Source organism: Rhopalosiphum padi, chromosome 4 (genome assembly GCF_020882245.1).
Source record: "Rhopalosiphum padi isolate XX-2018 chromosome 4, ASM2088224v1, whole genome shotgun sequence".
NCBI lineage: Eukaryota > Metazoa > Arthropoda > Insecta > Hemiptera > Aphididae > Rhopalosiphum > Rhopalosiphum padi.
In genome coordinates, this window is record NC_083600.1 from 19963258 (window position 1) to 19984673 (window position 21416).

The following is a 21416-nucleotide window of genomic DNA, read 5'->3' on the forward strand; positions in this document are numbered from 1 at the left end:
AATCATTCGATAAAAATGTAAATGACATGACAACGTTGCACGTAAATTTGTTCGCTACAGTACTAGTTTTTTTGGCAGACGGTGAGTTCTTTGTAAACTTTGAGTATTCTCAAACGTATTTGACAAAACAGTGTGACATTCTTGATCGTTAAATTTAAACAACTGTTTTAAAAAAAAAAAATAGTATTATTTATTCTAATTCCTAGGTGTTCAGTATACTGAGTTACTAGATAAAACTTTTTTTCCTTTTAATGGATTCTTATTTACGTTATTTTGCAATTGTTGTTTTTATACAGTTTACAAGTAAACATTAAATCTACAATCAACAGTCTTATCGAAATAAAAGAGTTATGATCTTAACTTCTTACTTGAGTGATATTTCATTGTTTGTTCGATAGTTTTGAATTCCTATTGTAATCATTTAACAAAAGATAGCTTATACATTTCAGTTGAAAATGTTTTGTTGAGTAAATGAAAAATTGTTTATAACTATAATCTTAACCACAGGTGTCTAATTTTTGATAAATAAGACGTGATCTGAGGTTAAAATTTTTAGACATATTTTACTGCTTAAAGTTTAAGCGGAAACGGTAAAGTAACCTGGCATAGTTTGAAAATATTGTCATTTATTATTAAGAATATAATTAGCGGCTGAATATTAAATAGCAGATATCAGAGTTATAAACTTATTAACTGTGTTTAAATTGATAAATATTATTTATATTTTATTCAAAATAATTGCAATGAACAGTATGACGTGATCAATTAATAAACAATGTAAATTGCTAGTTCGCATATTATATATTCGAAGACCTTTTGAAAAAGTGTAATCGGTATTTTAACAATTAAAAAATATATACTGTAACTATTAGAACTTAATTGAAAGTTATGATACAGCGTATTAAAAACAATTCGAGTTGTACGCCAACTATTGATGTTTACACTCCTACACTTATTATTGAAAATAAATTGAACAACGTTCACGAATGAACAGAGGGCAAAATAATTCACTACAATATGTCCTGAATTTCATTTAAATAATCGGAAAAATATATCATAGAAGTTAAACGGACCCAATTGTTGTACATATATATTTAAAATGGATTTACATGCAACGTGATCGCATATTTATAAAAAAAATGACCTCAATAAATCGTTTTCCATAGAAATATTTGTCCCAACAGTTCGACGAAAAAGGGACAAAAGTCGTACGTAAAAGTTTTTGATTTAAATGTAAAAATACAGTGTGTCAAAAATTATTGTTAGTTTTAATAACTAAATATTTTTCTGGAATTTCCTTCTATTTTAATCGGGTGTGGTGATGGGAGGGGGAGTTAATATAAAAGGCAGTTAAGTGATGTTTATAAATAGACCTTATGGGAGGGATTAGAAATTATGACCTGCACGTAATCCATTTTGCCAGGGGACAATTTAAATGTATAATTAATAGGTACTACTTTTTTAAAAAAAAAAAAGAGATAATAGTATATACTTATGGTTTTTGTGTTTAATGATATTATTTAAGTGCAAGTGTTTTAAATTGCGTTTAAACTAATATGCTAAACATAAATGGTAAAAGATAGATTTGATAACTTGTATACTTTTATTAATTATATAATGACTATTTTCTTTCAATTTTACAATAAAAGTTTTCAGAAGTTTAATTATTGTATACATATTATTCTGGATTACCTACCTGCTATTACCTAATAATTAACGCAAAAGCTACAATATATAAACGTCTAATTATTTTTGTATAACACGCATGTAATTTGTGAGATTAAATGTTTTATCCGATCAAGAATAGAACAAGTGATTTACTAAGTCCGAATATAACATAGTTAAAGTTTTCTAATTTTTAAGTCCATGCATCAATATATAAATACGACGAACAGTGTAATTGTCCTAACATAAATATAGTTAATCATACAAGATATTTGGTAGTTATATTCGATCAAAACATCTACGATGGAACATACATATTTCAGAATTAAATTCAAAATTACGTAAATTATATGCATTCTATAATATGGCATAGCAATTTCAAAACGTACGCTGATTCAAAAATATATACTTTGCCTTATCAATAATCTATAATAGAATGTGGAATAGTGGTATGGGGGGGGGGAGCTCCACAAACGTATATTAGCGGCATACAAGTAGCACAAAATACCTCTATAAAAATTATGTATCATAAGCCGAAGCTTTTTCCCACTACACAATTATACTCAGAAACTAAACTTTTATGCATACAAAAATTATACTACCTATGAAATAACTTTATTTTACATATTAAAAAATAACTTAATTCACATAGCCATTCATAACCACATAATACAACTCGTATACCACAAAAACTGTCATCGATGTATAAATTTATAATTTTTAAGTTATTTGTAAAGAGATGATTATTGAACAGCTAACTAGTTGTGTAATGTATATTTTATTAATAGTATAAGTTATAATATGTATATTTTATTTTATAATTAATTATTTTATATTATTATTATATTTTCCTTAAAAATATTCTTTTCCTTTTTTTAGAGCTTCTAGTCTATCAAAACAAGGATATTATTATCATTAGCGATGGATGAAGCAGTGTAATAACAATATATGTAATTTCATTTTTGTAAACATCAATACTGCTAAATAAAATATAGATTATTATTATTATTATTATTGAGTACAAATCGTATTAAATGTAGATAGATTCAGTAATATATTTAATTGTTCTTAGCCATAAAGATTTTGGGTCACCAAAAGCCTTCAAATTTGATGTTTATATGGTTCTACCATAAAAAATGGTAAATGGGTTTGGTACTAAATTGACTAAAACATAAATTAACCCTGATATTTTTTAAGTAAAAATCTTTTTAAACAATTAAATTATTGTCTACTGACAACATAATTATTCTACAATAATATAATACAAAATCCACATTTTTTGGTCGACTTAAGTATCAAACTTAAATGCGTTTCAATTTTTCCAGCAATAACCTCCGTAAATTATACAAATAAAGCTCCACGATACGTTAATAATCGTATTCTTTATATGTTAAAATGCCTACTATCTCCATATTTGCTTCCATTCAATATATATATAAAATGTATATGTATGTGTTATCAATCTGTACTTGAGTGTATAAGGTATTGATTAAATAAATAAATAATCAAACTCAATCAAGCTGAAATAGAGTCTCTGGAAGATCACATTAAAAAAAGCATTTAGTTTTGATTGTAATTCCTGCTAGGTTTACTTTTTGCTTTTAATTGTATAGATTATACCTACATTTTCTTATTTATTTATTTATTTTTAAGAAAAAAAACATAAATTATACATATAAGTAATATTTATTTTTCATAAATATTTACTATCTACTTAAGAATTCCATGATAATTAAATTTGAATAAAATGTTTACTTAATAAAAAAAAAATTAATTAAAACTACAACATTAAATTGATACATCTTTTTCTTTTTTTTTTGAAATTACGAATAATGATCATAAAATTCAGGAATTTATTATTTAATAGTTTATTAATATATAATAAAATATTCAGATGTATTTAAAAAACGTATTAAAATTGTGATTCATCTAAACGGAAAATATATTTTTTTAGATTATGAGCGAGAAAAATATAAAACTTGTGGTAGATTTTTAATGTTAAAAATCATTTTTGCTTATTTTGTTTTTTGTATACTTTATTGTAAACCTATCAAACGTATAACTCAAAACTGTAAGTTTTATAAAATGTTTGCATTTACTTTCATTAAGTCTGATGTACCCAATTTTTGTTTTGTAGAGCAAGAAAAAACATAATAATAATAATAATTATTATTATCAAGGTGGTTAGAATGTATTACAACAATGTATTTTGAGCAAAAATAATACCGTTTTGATATTGTTTTATTCCGTTCAGTGCACAAAGTTGCGAATGTCTTTGTGACGAGCACTAAAACAGTATGAACTTCCTTTACTAACACTTAACAGTTGCTTATAACGAAATTTGTAAAAGCCACATGAAGGAAAATATAATTTTTTTAAAGTAGTTTTTCAGAAAACAGAACAATATATAATGATAAAGAAAATACGTTCAGTGCATTGTATTAAAACGTTTGAATAGGTACCTACCAATGTAAAAACATCAACAGTCAACAACCGTGGTTACTCGTTAGAACCGATTAGAGCGTTACAAATGGATTAAATTATTTACAAAACAATTTAATCAAAAACGACAAAGAAACAGTTATAACACCTACTTGTTTTGTACGTAACGTGAATTTGGTACATCGTTGAATTAAACATATATTTCAAGGAAACTGTTCGCACAACCTTTGTATTAAATTAATATTAAACTCTATATCTGTTTGTATCTGCTGTAAACTTAATATCAATTTACACTATTTTTAAAATATAACTGTGATATATTTTTATTTATTATCTTAATTCTTGGTATAAAACAATAAGCAAATGCATTCATCAATATAATTTCAAGATTAAATTTGTTATTTAGTTATTTAATAGACACAATATGCATACCTAAAAACGAAAGTGATAATAAAGTTAAAAATATATACTTAGTTATATTGATATAAAGTATTTAAAAAAGAAGAGTCATGGATATGATATCAGCTATTCTTGGTTTAAAAAGTTAAAACATACATTAGTGCTATAACTACTCGGTTTTAAATCGTTGTTAATACTCCGTTAAAACTTAAAATTATACCTATTACCCATTTATTTTTTACGTTAAATTTTACTAGACCATTTAGGAATTTTGGCACGAAACGAACAGTTAATTTGTAAGTTATTGTGAACACGTTTAAATAATAAATTGTCGTACTTAATTTGTCATTATATAATTAGAACTTCCTTGCTAAAAGTTGATGCAATAAAGCAATGTATACTAACGTGAAAAATACGATCAGTATAAAGAAAAATTAAATATATTTATTTTGTTATGTAGTGTGATAAATTCTATGATAACATAAACCATAAAGTAAACATAATATCCGTCTCATATGAATGAAAATCTAAATTTCAATAGTTAATCTCTAATATTTTACTATATAAGTTTATAAAAGTTATATTTTGTTGATAGGAATATTGATAAAAATCTGTCAACTGATTAATAAACTGTCAATTATTGGATATATAATAATATATAAACATATTATTTGTTTTTAGATGTAAAAATTAAAATGTATTTTTTATGAACTATATAAATCGTTAATTTTTGGTTGGTAAAATTAATAATTTAAAAAGTAATGGACGTACTCGTATATAAAAATGATGTGTACACATAACAACTTACATGTATATTATAAACAAGTGAATATAATACATAGGTAATAAATGTTTAGCTTATTATACAAATTTATTTATTTTCATTTTTAATAAAAATAATAGAAAAAAATTATATTATCTGCTAATTGAAGTACGATAATATGGACAACATCGTTCTACAAATTGTCACGATATTTAAGTTTATTGAAAATCAAAATATTTTTAATGATTTTCAAAGGTTATTTTTAATGATATGAAATCGTGTACCAATCATTTGAATGCGAAGACAAGTTCTTATTTCCAAAAATTTTTGTTTTGTATTTACTGGATATTTAATGGACATTTAATATTTTTATGTTTCAATGTTATGAAATTACAAAATTATAACATTTCGAAACCTCTGTTAATATGATATAATTTAAATGTTTAAACTACAAAAAATAATTTTGTTGCAACGATTACGATTTTTAAAAATCCAATGTATAGAATATACGTACTATATCGAAATTGTTTTTTTTTTAACCAACATTACTTTATTTGAACGGGTATTGTTCTTTACAAATTATTTATTAACTATACAATTCTATAATCATAGTTTAAAATGTAAGCAAAATGTCAGAGTAAACAGTGCATGTGCCAAGCTATATATATATATATATATATATATACATATTTTTTAGTATGGTTGAGTATATATAGATGTAATTTAAACATATATAAAAAATAAATAAGCTAATAAAATAAGCTAAGGACGATAATTGAGAAAAAAGGACTACTAAAATAACAAATTATATTCTGTTTAATAGTTCATATTCTAGTCATAAGATTCATTTAAATATAAATATGGATTAATAATGTAACCTAATCTGATATCTCTATAACAAGAGACTAGGTATTTTATTAACTTGCTTGTAACAAACTTCTCTCACAGTTCGTGTTTGTTTTTTGACAACAAATAAGTTTTACCTTATTCTGCTCCCTTTTATAGTATAGGTATTTACTAAAGTACGTAACCCTGCAGGAGTTATATTATGGGCATTCACGTAATGTCTGATCAGTAAAAATTATAAATGTATTAATGCGCTGAAAAAAAGTTTAGGAATTACCTCTTTCATAAGTATCGTATACCGTACTAAAATTATTCGGAATACTCTTGGCACTTGAGAAACTGGGTTGATTTGCATAATATATAAAATAGCAGTTCATTTAACCAAAAGTAATATAATTTAAAAAATACCAAAAAGAGAGCAGCATTATTGAGTATTTACTCAGCTTATTCTAGATTAGGAGTCAGATTAATGCTTTATATTGTTATATTTATTATGTATTTAGAAAAAATTATAAATCATAGAATTGGAAAAATAAATCTGAGTGGAGACTGGAGTTAAATTAATTTGAAATTACATTTAAACTAATTAAAAACATCATCGTAAAATTTTTTTAAAAATGTACCTATCAATCATTTTTGAGATTTTAAAAATTATTGTTTGATTGATATTATTAACGCGCAATATTGAATTTTTTGTTTCTTAAAATAACAATTTTTATAAACTATATTTTTAGCATAGGAAAATATTATTACCAGATCATAATTTATTTTTGTTTTTAAACTTAACATCTAAATTGCAATCAATGATAAACTTTAAACGTTATTTTATATTATCAATATTATCGGGGGCGAATATGACAAAGAACGCTAGAATAACTCAGTTAATCCTATTTAAAATTTTACTTAGTATAAAATCATGCATTTGAAATTATTGTATAGTTATTTGAAGTTTTGTTTTAAAAAATTCATTTTAAAAGTACAATAAAACTTTCAACTTTGTTTAAAACTTTCAAATATAAATTTAGTTTTAAATATTTTTAATTTTATATATAAAAATGTAATTTTTGTGTAAATACGTGTATGAATTAAATCTAATTTCGTAATATATTTTTACAATAGACTATGTTGCTATTACTAATTTAAGTGTAATACTATTTAGCTTTAGTTTGTAATATATTATATAAGGGAACTGAAAGGAAAATTCAAAAAAAAAAAAAATCCCCTTTACACAATGTATGCTTGATAACAATAGCTATAACATATTTAGAATGATTTTAAAATGAATTTTTTTAAATATTTGGGTATAGTAAAGTTCATAATATATACCTATGTTATTATAAGTATAGGTATTATAGAATATGCGTTATGTATATATCGTATATATTACGTTGAAATTGCAGAGTCGCTTATACTTAATAGAATCATAAATTAATACTACACGCGTATGTTATTAGAAAATAATAATTATTTTGCATTCATATTAACAAACATGACAGTGAAATTAAATTGGTTTCAATTTTTTATATTGTATTGTATGATTGAAATAAGCTAGAATAAAAATAAATTGTTTTATAATAAAATACTTGTGTATTGTGACTCGTTACTGTTATTAAACTTTGGAATTTATTGGTATGCCACTCTATCTATTTGGGCTATGGAAGTTAATTGTTTGTTTGATTAAAGTAATAAAGTTTAATTTTTGGTCGACAAGTGGTTAATATAGTTTTTGAGTTTTATGTTATTTCACCCTTAGTTTGAGGGAAAAAGAATAAATTGGTATTGTCTATATATAAATACATGTTTAATATTTAATTTATTTTAGAAATCAATACGAAATCGTCTAAGTTATATTCAAACAGATTTCTTTCATAAATATTTATGTATTCTATATTTTACAATACCCTCAATATATACATTTTTATATTCGAATAATATGAATAATTTTGTTGATAAAGAGAATTTCCTATAGTATTTTCTGCAATTTACATTAATATTTAAGGACGATAAACAAAATTATAATCTTGTCAAGAATCAAAGAATGGTAAAATAAAAAAAAAAACATTTTTTTATAGTTTTTATTTGAAATATTGTTGAAACTCAACTATTTTAAAAATATTATCAAAGGCCTTCAGAATAGATTTATTTATTTGTATACATAATGCATACATACATATTTTATAATATTATTATTAATAAATATGAGTATTATTTCATCAAATCCAAAGTGGACTTAAGTATTTAATTTTATTTCCAATACAAAACAAAAATCATTGTCATAAATAATTGATTATTGATACTAATTTATTAAATACCACAATTTATGAAATATTAATTTTAGTGTGATAGATATATGAAATAAATAGTATTTACAGATATTATTATGAAGAAAAAAAGTTTAAAGTTGAAACTAATGCATAAATACATAATATACCATGACAATTATTAAATATGCAAGTCTTATGTGATATATCGTATGGCCGCCAATCGAAAATCGGACACGATAAATGTTCAATTACCATCCAATATAAACAGTTTTTGTTTTGTTGCAGTACATATTATTATAATTTTTGGAAAATTAATTGTTGAGATAACTATAACGATGGTATCTAAATATAAATAATAATAATTTAAATTCTTTATTCTTATATAATATTACACGCAGATTTGCAGTCTATTTAAATCAAGAGGGTGGCTTTAGATAATGTTATTCAGCGATGATCTGTTCTTTGTGTATAGAAACAATAAATATATCATACGGATTACATGTACAGATGCAGCTTATTTCATAATAGCTAACTTGATTAACTTAACTAATATTAAAGTTTCCATAGTTTCAAAATATACGAACATCATAAACACGCATGCTCATTTAACTTTGTTTCTGATAAATAATTTAATAATAATTTGATAATCGTAAATGGACATCCACATTATATAATAAATTGTTCAAAATTTAAAAATTTATTAAATATAAATATAAATTGTTTCTATATTAATAACTGAACTATATATTATGTTTTATTTTTTTATTTTTAAGAATTATAGTTCTGTAGTAATTGTCACGATAATACTTCAATATCACAGAAGCCAAGTTTAGTTTTAATAAAAGAAAATGTAATGCTGTAAACAATAATATATTTTATTAGTTTTTATATTAATTAAAAATGCATTTTAATTATACGCGTAGTAATGTTGAAGCGCAGGTGAAGTTTAGTGTTTACGTTTAAGTTATTAAATAACAACGGGTATTACTACGAAAATATTTATATTTATTTGGCTTCAGAACTGAATTATAAAACAAACAATAAAACATTAATACTATATATATATATATATATATATATATATATATCTTGTATTGTGATTTAGAAATAGGCACACATAATAATGATTTAAAACAATCTTGAAAATTAAAACGTAGTATAATTATTATTAAATACACCTACCTAATGAAACGAAATGAAACTGTTAATAACCAACTACCGAGTAAGATAAATTTATTATTAAAAGTAAGAACATAATATATTGAATAATTAAAAATAAAATAAAATTGTATAGTAAAATACACATACTACAATGAGTAATCTGTATATCGTATATGGTGTATTATTTCATCAACATTATAAAAATAATAAAATATATAGGTAGATATATAATAAATAGCCATTGAATTAATTAAATGTCTAAGTTTTCTGTAATTATACTTTATTAACAGTCCTTTGTCATTAATGTCTACGAAATCATCGTGAAAACTTATTTGTCAATACAGGGTTATCACAAAAGGTCAACATTTTTTTCACGAAATATTAAATTTTCAAAATGGCTTCCGATGTATCTAACATGTACACTTAACAAATATTGTGTGCAATTATATAATTGTTAAGTTTTAAATTTTTGTCACCAATAACGTTTTACAACACTAATATTTTAAATTGTGTTTAGTCGAATTCATTTAGACCAGGAATACGAATAAAATAACACTTTCTATAAAAGTATACATATAATATAAATAATATAAATCCCGTATGATAGGAATAAATAGTTATGTAAATCGGAAATATATTTGCAACATTAATGTATTATTTCGTATATAGACCAGTAATCACTTCATCATTATTTTTATTTAAATCTGAATTTTTTTTGCGATCAGTTAACATTATATATATTTTTTTAAACATCATTATTATTACTTCATTATTCATGTCATGTATGAATACAATACCAATATATTTTTTATTAAATATGAGATGCAATTCTATGAGAAATACAGTATTTAATATTTTATAGAAAACAATTAGACAAGTTTAAACTGATAATATCGTTTAAACTTTATTTGAAATGTCAAAAAATTGTTTTTTAAAAATGGTTCTCAAAGATAAATATAGCCAGTGGCCTATTATGGGAATGCTAGTTGAAATCTTATTATATTTTCTCTCTATTTTTTTTATTTGCTGTTATTTTTTAATATATAACGTACATTTATTTAGGGATGACCCGAGAACGTGGAACCTTTTGAGCATAAATTGTGTAACTTTTGAAGTGTTAGTCATCACAATATGATTGATTTTTAAGTTTATGTTTTAGTCATTCAGGGACAATATGTGTACTATCGTCGAACGAATTTAATCTAGAGCACACACAGTTTACTGACAAAGTGTGGAAAATAAGGTCAATAACGTTGAGCAATACCTATGTATATTGAACACTAAAATACAGGTAAACGATCTGTGTTTGACCGTCGTCATATTATTTATAAGGTGATTTATGAAGACTCTGCATTTTTCCTTTAATAATGAATATATCCGAATATTATTTTAGATTTTGAACGAAGTGAAGAATGTATTGATTTTACAATAATGTATGTTTTTTTTAAATTTTTTTTTTTTGTCTGTCATGTTTTGGAGTGAAAATAATATTTTTTGACTTCAGCCCCTCTTCGTAAAAGAAAATGAAGTTAGTTGGTACGTTCGGGGTCAAAAGTAAAAATGTCCAGCAGTTTTCAAAAGCGTCTGGAAAAACCCTAAAAAAGTAACCGAAAACAAGAATTCTTACGCATAATCTGTTTTCGACAAAATCGATTTTTTTATTATGATGTAACTCAAAAACGAATAGTTGTAAATACTTGAAATTTTCACCAAATGTTTATATTAGCATTATCTATTTAGAATTAAATTTTCAAAATATTTTAACTTTTTTTAAGCTATTTATAAACAATTGAAATTTTTGATTTTTCTAAGTTTTTTTTTTGAAATGCCGATAAATCTTTATAAATTATAATTATAAATATCTAATGCATAAATAACATCTTTATGGTTCAAGATCTGAATCATTATAATTGTATATTAGTATTGGTCAATGGCTAAATAGTTAATAGGACTTAGGTACCATAAACATATCGTAACGGTGGGGCATGTTACAGTTGTGTATGTGTATACTTAGCATAATATGATACGATCAACCAGAATAAATATGTGATTTTGTATAAATCTATGCGATATTATTATGACTGTGGACGAGTGTGGTTATGTCTTGGTTTTGATATTAAAATATTTTAAAAACATAATTAGTATAATATAGTATTATTAGCCCTGTCAGAAGTATCTATAATTTATTTACCGTTCGTAATTAATGTTGTAACAACTATTATAGACAATTTAAGTTCGAGAAAAACTATTTTTAAATTACATCATATAATTTCAAAGTCAATCTTCTATACTCTATGTTACGTCTATGCTAAATTATTAAAATGCATATTTTAAATGACCTTTTTTATATATATAAATAATATAAATATGTATTATCAAGTGGTTCCAATATATTTATTACGACTTTGCAACGATAGTAAAGTTGTCCATAAATCATTTAAATCAATTACATTAAGTGATGCATATAATAATATAATTTAATAGCATGCGAAAAGAAAATCGATATATGTTATTACTTGATCAGAAACTCAAAAGTGATTTGTTCGTCGGTACAGTAGAGTATCTAGGTAACTAATTTTAATATTTTAAATTAAAAAAATTTAATCCCCATCCCATCATTAGAAAATCGTGCATACTATATTACTATGTGCCTTAGTGTAAGTGGTATCACGGCGCAAAATTTGAAAAGTGGACTTGCGTAATACTTAATAATATGATATAATGAAAAGCTCGAAAGAAAGAAAAAACGAATCGGTGACCGAGCAGTAGTAATACGTATTAGTGGACGATTACGCGGTGGCGTAGTCACGAAAGGGTATTATTATTATTATTATTATTATTATTATTATTGAATATTATAGCTTTAACAGATGTCCGTTAAGTCGTCATTGCAAATTATGCTGGGACAACATAGTACATAACTAATATTAAAAATTTTCTAAGGATTTATCGGGTTATTTTAAATTTTGCTAAAACTTATAGACTGTAGTTGTCGCTTTCTGCGAAGGTTAGGTTAGGCTAACGTTGACATTGTGCGATTCCAAAAAAAAAAATTGTACAAATTTATTATGATGAATTTTTTAGATATTTAAAAAGTATTTTTGGATTATTGTTAGTAATCTTGTTGCTTTAGATTCAAAGGAAGTCTCAAGTTTTACCACAGCACTGGTAATGATAACATAATAATATGTATTTATATTTTCCAATAACTTATTTTACTTATTTCATTTTTATAGTTTGTACCGTTTGTATGTAAAATAAAAATTGAAACGTTTAATAACAGTGTATAATTTTTTTTTTTTAACTTTTGTGGTTCACACCCGTTTTTATTTTAGTAAGATTTGTTTATCTAGTATAGGAATATTATAATTATCCTTGCAGTATCATTATTATTCGAGCATGCGCGGGTTTTGTAAACAAGCGATGTATATACGTATAACACTGCTGCGCGGTGTAAGTGCGTCACGCCACAGTCTTCAAAAAATCACAACCAACTAGCTGTCCACAATCATTCCGTACGGGTTTATTTATATAGATCTCGCACTCCCATACCGTTGTCTTCCGATATTTACATCATCGGCCATCGCGTACTCGTACAGGACGTCAACATTTAATGCTCGGCGACGAGCAAATAATACAGTCATGCGCCTATAACGCATGGCACACATAATACGCCACTTTAATACGTATAACCATAATTATTCCCATACCCCATCCCCCAAGCTAAATTAATAAATAGTGTAAACATTAAAATTCAATGATTATTTTAAATGCTCATTTTTATATTTCTTTTAACTGTAATATCTTGTAATTGAATCTGGAAAAAATAACATTTTAAAAGTAAAAACTTTAAGATAATCAATCAACAGATACAATAAATCCAAATAGTGAAACAATTAATACGGGCAGCTCATACGATTTAATAGATTACACCATTATAGATGCAAAACCGAAAACAATTGTATAAATTCTTGAGTTACATTATTTTTCTCTAAACAATTTGTATATAATTGGTTAAAACAAATTAAAGTTAGTCTAAAATTGTTTTATAAAAAGAGTATGCTTTAACCTAGTTATCTAGAACTTCTCCAGTCTCTATAATAAGCATGGTAACAATTGATAAAAATACTTAGTGTATTGGTTATGATGTTAAATAAGATTTTCTGAAGAAGAAAGACATTTCAGGGGGTGGGGGTCCCTGCATACGTTTTTTATTGTAGTAGTATTACAATGACGACGAAAATGCTGTCTTGCAGGCGACGACTTGTCGTTTTTTCCACCATTTCAGGAATCAGGATGTGAAACTCAATGGGTCGAAATTGAAAAAAAAAAAAAAAAAAGGAAAGCGAAACCGAAGGAGAAATTGAGAGTATATAACAGATAACTTTATAAGAAAAAAAGTTATTTCGTCGTATAAACTATACAATATATATGTTATTATTGTTATAGAGTGTTCGAAGACAAATTGGATGACTACGTATATAATATATACAAGTTGATATGCGAGTAATATGTCATCGAATGTACAATAATAACGAGTCCTGTATGAAAGCGGGAGCATACAATCTTATGATCATGGGCGATGCGGAGGTGTACCTAAATCAATTTTATCGATCGCGATACATAGAATAAGTGCAATTGCAGATGCATAATATTATTATATTGTATAGTAGGAGATTAGGACGTCATTAGGACAGTCTGTTTATTGTTAATATTTGACATTTTTAACGCATAATTTCTATAAACGTCATGCAATATTTATCATAACATCGTGACGTACAACATGGGTAGATTGAAAAAAAAAATGAACCCAAATAAATTACATTTTATACTGTTGTATATATCATAAAAAAAGATTTAACAAACTGACTCGCTGTACAACAGTACCATAAACAGTATGCTACCGGCGTTTTCGTTTGTACCCACGCAACATGAATTCGTATTGACTATATTTTATTATTTTTTTAAGAAGTGTCTGAATTTTCAATAAAACCTTTTTTATTATTATTATTGATGAATAATAATTATTATATTATAATGCGTATAATATCCGGACTATACATTTACGTTTTGCCAAGCAATACCGAACGAGGCAAATAATTTTGTCATCAATGCCAACGCGACAACCGATTTAAACGGACATGTGGCTGTAAACGTACATTGATGTTTTAATTTCTTCACGCACGATGAACATAATATTTTATACATGTGATTAAAAGTAGTAAATGTTATTACCGAGTAAAGAATTAAAATAATGTTATTTGATACTGCCAATTATTGCGAAGCCCTATCAAGCATTCAGACGTGTGATTATAATATTATTATTATAGCTATGTTGTTATATCCGTTTTTCAAACCGCGATTTTCATCTGAGTGACATTTTCTACACTTTGAATGGTATTACGAACTACACATATGCCGTTCTGTATTAAAACCCAATAATAAGATGTGAAAAAACAGTTTAAGTTATACGTATAATGGTTTAAAAACAATTTTACACTTAATAATCGCGTAACACCTCACGTGTGAAGTGATTTGACTAAAAATGTTTTTTTCTAAATACATGGTGAAATTTGTTTATTTATTATATTTATTTGTAATATGATTCTTATATACTAAACTATACAACAATAAATATTAAACCCGTCTATACATATTTATTGAATAATCTTAACTTTAAAACATATTTAGTATAGGTGTATTAGACTTGTACGTATATATATAGGTAATATAATTAATATGTTCAAAAACTTTAATACTTCAGTAGGTACCAATAAATTATTGGATTTAAATTTTAAATTAAATTAATTGATTTGGCAATTATCTACATAAAACTTTTTTATTCTTTTAAATATATAATTCAAAGGCTCGTAAATACTAAGTTCTTTTAGCTGACATATAATGTTGTTTACTGCAATTTATAATAATATTAACAAATAATTATGGTATGGTAAATTGAACTACACAGTAGACTAGTATGAAATGTTTAAATATTTTTAAAGTCAAAATTAATCACTATTTTGAGTTTTATAATAATAAAAGGATTAGAAAAATAAATATGAGAACATTTTGTTATAAAACTTCTAACGTAGATATATTTTACATTGTTATTCATAATCTAACTAGACAAACAGACGAAACGTCCAGACTAGAATTGAATTGCAGCTAGGAGAGTTTAGAGAAAATCTCAGTGGGTAGTGAATCTGTAGTTTCGGGCTAATATTGATCTCAAATATAATTGAAAACAATATACAATATATATATTTATGTAATGATAATATACCATTATTATATTATTTGACTAGGAGATTATCGATCATTATTGGGTTTAATATGCAATTATTGAAAGATAACATATCAATATATCATATTCGAAAACATTTCAAAATGGATATTGAACTATTATAATATAGTTAGCAGTTGACCGAGCTCCAACCAAAATTAAGTAGGTATTAAGTGCACCGCTTAATGATTCATAACAATATATTATTATCGATATTCAAATTTTATATCATCGAGGGCACTAAGTAATCAATTTGGGATAAGTGTTTAATATTTAGTTTCTACAGTGACCTGTCTTAAATTGTTTTATCTACAATTGAAAAATAATTAAAATAGACTTGTTTAAAAATGGTTGTTAAATATGTTAATATCTTCGTTTGTTATGCTTAAATAACATATATTAGGTACAACATCATCATACGTTTAATTTCAAATCAATTCACATTGATTTTAATAGATTTACATTCAACTTAAGGATCACTCTAATTATTTATAAAAATTAAGCATATTAATAAAAATCAACATCGTTGTAAAATAGATATAATATGATCGTTGTACTTGCCGAACATTCAAAATCTAAACATTTTTAGAAATATGACTTTTATACTATATTTATTTTATGTGTTGACAATTTACATTTTTTAAATATCAATATTATACTATAAACTCAATATAATTTTTCGTTTTGAAAATTAAATAAAAATCATTATAAACAATTCTTGTTTTAAAATAATTCGTTTATTACATAATATTTACTGTTTATAAAATATTTTTAAGATATTTACCAAATTAAGTAAAGTATTTTATACTTGAATAATATCTATGATATTTTTTTTTCTAAAGTATCATATTATTTTTGTCAAATTGAATTTCAATATCCTTGAAATTTCGAAACCAGCACATTTATTCAAGTACGGATATACTCACCGTTTTATTAATGAATATGTTTAGTTAAACAACCCATCAAAATATTATTATAGACAGGGAGATTAGTTTCAGTAGTAATTTAATGATCAATAAATATTTGGTTGATACAGTTCGGTACATTTAAACTGCGAAGACACATATCATTAATGTTATTGCTGTTTGTACAAAGCGTTCTAAGGGGAGGTTCTTCTTAAAGCAGAAGGATGACGAAATCATTAATATCGGCAGATTACTTACAATTAGTAAATAATCTTGAGACAAGTGCACCTCATAGGTATAAAATGCATAGATATTCTTATTAAACAGGCTGTCTATTTTAAATGTAGTTAGGTACTACAATTATTAATCATTATATTAATACAACTTTTAAAAAAAAATGTTTTTGTACAATTTACACTACTTTAGCAAGTACCTTTAGGCTAGTCTATGTCAGAATTTGGTCATTTATTGAACTTAGAATTACTTTCAATAAAAAAAAAAAACGCTTAGAAGAATTTTTAATACTTCTTATTTCGCCACGATTATTGTACAGCTTCATATAAGGTTGTTTATACGTAGCCCGTTACAAGAAAAATATGAATTAACGTTAAAAAAAAAAAATAGAAAAAAAATGTATTTTTCATAGTTAGTCTTCAAAGTTCAAAGTCTGTGTTAAAATTTGATACTTGTATTATATTTTTATGTTTAGCACAAATTAATCGTAAATGATAATGTAAGGAATAAGACCTATTACTTTTGGAGATTTAGGTATTAAATATATTTAAAAATGATTAGTTAAAACTAAATTCATATCGATGATACGCGTTATTTACAAGTAAGTAATATTTATAATTCTAGGGAACATTATTATATATTTATACAACATCCAATAATATAGTTGATTATTACGAAATTGAAATTAATATTGATAGGTGTATATTGTTTATTGTGCGTTAGTATATCTATTATGTTCATTTTGCAATGTGCATATTTATAGTACACGATTGTACATGACTAAAGTTATGTATATGTTATGTATAATAGTGGTCGCGTACAGTTATTAGTTTTTATAATCATTAATGATACGTACAGTACTTACTAGGCTACTACCTGTATAGAATCTGATGAAATGTTAAAATAATAGCATTACAAAAAAATGTAAGACAATTATAAAATCAAAACGATAATTAATTTTGTTATAGTATATTATGTATAATATTGTATATGTATTATTAATAATATGCGATGTACTTTGTATCTAGTTAAATTACTCGTTTACTCGGCAGTTAAACATAGGTATACTATACAATCATTCTATATTTAGATGGGTACTTAAATATAAGAAAAAATATATATATATTGTTCTATTTAACGATATATCTCTTTATTAATAGATTATTATTAATGTAAAATTATAATATCATCAAGTCAAGTCGTATAGTTAACCTTGAGAAATATTCCACTATATATGTTTATAAAAATATGTATTATAATTTCTGCTTCATTTTTTAAAAAGGAATAAGCGCTTGTCGTCACATATTATATATTTCAGTATGTTGCTGGTAACATTAAGGGAAATATTTAATATAATATTGTGTAACTATTAAAAATTATATTATACTATTAACAATACTGATTATATATAACTTTCTTTTTATCGAGTTTCGTGCTTAATACTTCCAAACATAGAATATATTATTATTTACAATTTTGTAGTTTCTATATTTTCCGTAAGAATGTAGGATAATTATAAAATAACTGGAAATTTGATTGTTTATTTAACAAAGTTAAAGTTTGTATTATATTGTTAAATTTTATTCGTCTATATAATATTATGTCCATGTTTTAATCGAAATGTTACTAATCTTATAATAACAATATTAATTAAAGATTTTACCATGTCAATATTGGACACATTTAAGCTTATTAAATATTAATTAACCATTTCTCAGATAGGTAACTTATATCAGGTATATATTAAATGAGACATGACGTGTACAAAGTAATTTTAAACCTATTTTGGTCAAACGATTAGCAATGAACCTGTAGATGAAACGTATAAAAAAAACCTAATCAAAATATATATATATATTTATGTATAATATGTATCTACAATCTGTGAAACTAAAAAAAATAAGTAAATTTGGTAAGTAATTATAGAAGCTAGTTGATGTGGTAAAAGAGGATACCAGGTATACTTCAGTTTGCTTATTATTTATATTTTTGTTCTTTAATTATTTAGATTGTGTGACCAATGTTAAAGCAATGAACAATATATGCATATTTTACTATGGCATCTGCTGATTAAAATTTTATTAAGTGATTAAAATAACAAACATCAAAATACATAAATATAAAGTACACAAAATGTATTCTGATTTGTTTGTGCTCGATGAGTGTAGCCAAAATTATTTAATTGCTTTATTTTATTAAATTGCATTATGATAATATATTTTTTTATTACATCAACAGTAGTTTGTTATATTTGCTATTTTTAAATTGTTATATAATCATAATAAAATTATGCTCTATATCTAGTGATATTATTATATATTATTTAATATTTTGATTTGTTTTGTACGAGTACTATAATAGCTGGTACCTGCTGATGCTTTTAAAAAAAATATGCTTTGTACTTTTAATTAAATTCAAAAACACTATATTTAAATGATACAACTATAATAAAGCACGTTATTTAAAAATTATTCAAATGAGTAAATAATTTTAATTAATTTGTTTGACTTGTGCAAGGATTCAGGAAAAATTAAATATTGTGAAACGACTATAAGTACATATTTTTATAAAATATATTGTACAAATATCGGGGTTTAAGTGTTAAAGTAATAAACGCAAGTATAATTTGTGGATTATTATTATTCATAGTTATAACTATATATTATGTTTATTTATTGTTATTAAGTTAAAGAACATTTCCAGTAATATGACACCAATATTGAAATATGATGCCAAATGTCTTCAAGGTAGGAACCAAAGAAGAAGTTAATTGGATTTATAATGTCAACACGCAACTTGTCTTAGGAAAATTATTAACACCTATTTAAGGATCACTAATTGATCCTATTTTCTATTATGTGTTTTTAAAGTTTTATATAATATATATATATTGTATTAATTTTAATATTTAAGTTTAATAATAGAACAATAATTATAATGCAAATTACTGAATAAATAAGTTATATAATATACCTATCTATATACCTACCTACTATATAACTAATTTAGATGGAAATTGTACAAGAAAAGAATAAGTGTACAAATAAAAAAATTTAAAAGAAGCATCATAAAATTAAAATATCATTAAGAGATGATGAATGTATGCTTCGAGTTCATTATACAAAAATGTATTGTAAAAATAAATGTAAGGGAGTGACAGTTGAGCAAAACGTTAGATTTTGAAGAGGGATAGCAAAGGTTTAAGATATAAAAGGCAGCATATTTCTAAAGAAAAATTAGATTCGCAGTGAAAAATAAATAAAAGTTAGGTAAAAGAATATTAAATAGTTTGGTTACTTTACAATAGATATTAATTTCAAACTATTATAAATTGTAATATTTACTATTATAAACAGATTTATAATTTTAAAACGAAATTGCACGTCAAAGGTCAAACATCAGTTTTGATATGATTATTCATATTATATTCAATGCATTTAAAAAAATATTCACTCATTAGTCGTTACACTTTAGATTTCTTAAGTCTCATATAGATACTGATTTCATCAGTAAATTCTAATGCAATGACCTAAAACTTTAGATATCTGTGAATGAAAAATTTATCATTTATTTTAATTTAATCTAAAATAGTAATACACTAATATATCAATATAATACTGTGTAAAAACGAACGAAAGGAGGACGCAGTATCCACCAAGGGAAAATACCAATAATATCCTGTTTTTATTAACATTGTTTTAACAATGCCTTTTTAATGCTTTTGGACGCTAATCAAGCCATAATAGTATTATGTGAATTACATAGGTAATTTTAATAGGTAGCTGGAGAGACGTTGGAACATAGTTCGTTTGGTTAATCATCGATTTAATTGATGTTTGGTATACAGTTAAATTGAGAATGTTAAAATGAATTTATTTTATGATTTTTCAGTATTGTAAACTATTTCGACTGCTGTTTATTAAACGTATTAACCAAGTACAAAATAAAGAATACATTTGATTCATTTACGAGTTATTTTTTGTGCTTATTTATTATTTCTTCAATGGGGTAAATATATACACAACTTTGGTTATTTTTGCATTTTTACAATTATAATAATTTATAACTGCAGGTTATTTTTTTGAATTTTTAATTTGCATCTACATAAAAAAAATGTCATGAGCTATAAGATATATAAATATCTTATAATTTCTAGATTACCTCGCTTTAGATATTTAAAAAATTAATATATAAATTGTCAGCTTATACAATTTTTCAGGTACTCAATATGCGTCTAAATCCACATTATATTCAAAAATATTTATTTTGTTGATTTTACAAATAAATTATGATGAAAAAATTCTATAATTAACTGCTAAGTTAATTAAAAGTTTACATATTTTTTCAGTATTATGTCATTATTAAACTAAAATAAGAAAAAAAATATATTAATACAATTTAATTTTTCTTAAATGCAAAATAGTATTGAAATTATTTAGGTAGGTCTTAAAAGT

General features: G+C 24.2%; 1 protein-coding gene across 1 annotated transcript in view; it reads right to left on the reverse strand.

The window, feature by feature from the left end:
- Positions 1 to 21416, reverse strand: part of LOC132929087 (melanopsin-B-like) — a 36379-nt gene that overhangs the window by 13931 nt on the left and 1032 nt on the right. The window lies entirely within an intron of this gene.